Raw genomic sequence first — 2175 nt, forward strand, 5'->3', positions numbered from 1 at the left:
GTCGTTAAACAAATTACACATCATTAAGTTAGTTAGGTGTTTGTAGCTACTAATTTTGATGCATAACATGAGTATAGCCAGCAGATTGTGCCAGTTTAAATGTGAAGTTACTGTTCGGGTTCTAGCACTAACAACCAAACCAAATTACCCTGTAAAAAGACCCACTTTGGTCACTCTGACCCTATCATCTACAAAGATCAGCGTCAACAAAAAGGAGCTGCACTAGCACTGTTTCATGATTGTCTGCAGGTGCTGAGGTTTAGGTAGTGACCATTCAGATCAGAACATTTTAGGTTTAAACTAACTAGATTTCAGCTTTGAAATTGGCAACGCAAATGAGCGACTCCTGTGAGGCTCATTCTGATTTAAAATTCTGGACATTACAATTGTTATCCGTAAAAGCTATATTGGATTTGAACATGTTTATCTCATATCTGCGGACACAGATTGGTCATGTTTATGAAATTTAAAGACAAAAAAGCACTAATTACTAAATGTATTCTGACAGCTATAAAAGCAGTTTGGTACTACAGTAGTTAAAAAGGCTACTTGACTTAGGCCTGCTTGAGAACACTTGATTCTAACGTCCAAAAAGAACTATTTAGAAGGGTTTGTGTTACAGAAAGCTCAATTATTGTCAAGTATGTTCCCTGCATGCTGAATGTACTAATTAGCTGAAGTAGCTCACAGAAGTTAGCCTATGAAAAGGTGGCTTAGTGGTTAGGCTGCAGAACACATGCAGGAGGAGTTCAAGTCCCGTCCAGTCCCTGACAGTTTGGTGAATGTGTCTTTGAGCTCTCCTCCCAATTTTCTAAAGGGCCAAAAATATCTATACAACATTATTTCCATCCATAGGTCTCCACCCAATGTCCTCTGTCTTTGCCAAAGCCATCTTGTTTACCTACATTTTGGAATGGAATTTATTGTATTTGCCAAAATTCTCAAACCAGGAAAATGACCTACTTAAAGGTGTACTATGTTACTTTTCTGATGTAGGGATCCGCAACCTACTTATGTTATTGCTATGCCTGAAATGTTCCGCAGTATGGCATTTATCTATCTTCATGAAGACAAGATAACATGCCAAATCACAAGTCAACTGTGTGGGAGGCAAGCCCGTTTTTAGTAAGACTGCATGTTTTTGAGGTAACTTTAGCTATCATAAAAAACTTTTCTTGAATGAATGTTGGATAAGATATCATTTAATCCCATTTTTGAAGTTTAAAGCCATTCTATGTAACATTCCAGGCAAAGCCATTACATCTCCATGGAGACAAGCAGGTAGCGCTCCTCCAACCAGAAAACTTACAGTGAACCTTTAAACCCATAAAATGCTTATTTCCTTGGGCCTTTGTTGTTCATTTGCACTTGTAAAAAGCATAATATTTAGTTTTAGGTTCTTACATTTAAAGTATAATTTTAAAGTCTAAACTGAGATGCCATTGTCCAAGAAGGTTTTGAAGAATTGAAGTTTTGATCAGATTTGCAGCTCAGACTGGAAAAGGTAAACTGCTCATCGTGCCTTTACAACCTGATGTCCTTGTGTTGCAGACTGTGTTCATCTTCTGATTGCCAAAATAAAAACATAAAGAAATAAAAAAAAATTAAGCAAAATCTGTGTTATTCATTCACTCTACCAGTCAAAAGTTTTGACACACCTTTTCATGTATTTTCTTCTTGATTTCCATGATAATTTACATTGAAGGCATCAAAAATAGGAATAGACACATGTGGCATGTAGTAAACAAAAATGAACTTAAAATAACTAATAATAAATAATCCAAAAAGGTAAATCCACAAATGTTGAACCTGATCATTTTATTAGTGACTAGACCCAAGAATTCATGGTATTACAACACAAATCTGCATTTTAACAATATTCATTTTAGCTGAACCCATCTGGATTAAGTATCATTGGTCTATAGAATGTGTAGATAGATGTCATCTGAAACACAGCAGTACAAACAATCAATTTTACAGCACGACTGATGAAAAATAGAATAGAATGATAATCTGAAACACAGCATTGGAATAAAAAAACATTTCTCGTATTGTCGCGTATAAAGGGCGTTGTCTGTAATTTACTTAAATGAAAAATTTTCGTCCCTGGGTGGGCTCGAACCACCAACCTTTCGGTTAACAGCCGAACGCGCTAACCGATTGCGCCACAGAGAC

The 2175-nt window shown here is 36.2% G+C and overlaps 1 non-coding gene across 1 annotated transcript; it reads right to left on the bottom strand.

Moving 5' to 3' along the window:
• Positions 1-2101: 2101 nt before the first annotated feature.
• Positions 2102-2175, bottom strand: trnan-guu (transfer RNA asparagine (anticodon GUU)). Its single transcript has one exon. It is a non-coding gene; the product is annotated as a tRNA-Asn (tRNA).

This window comes from Periophthalmus magnuspinnatus, chromosome 17 (assembly GCF_009829125.3).
Source record: "Periophthalmus magnuspinnatus isolate fPerMag1 chromosome 17, fPerMag1.2.pri, whole genome shotgun sequence".
Lineage (NCBI taxonomy): Eukaryota > Metazoa > Chordata > Actinopteri > Gobiiformes > Gobiidae > Periophthalmus > Periophthalmus magnuspinnatus.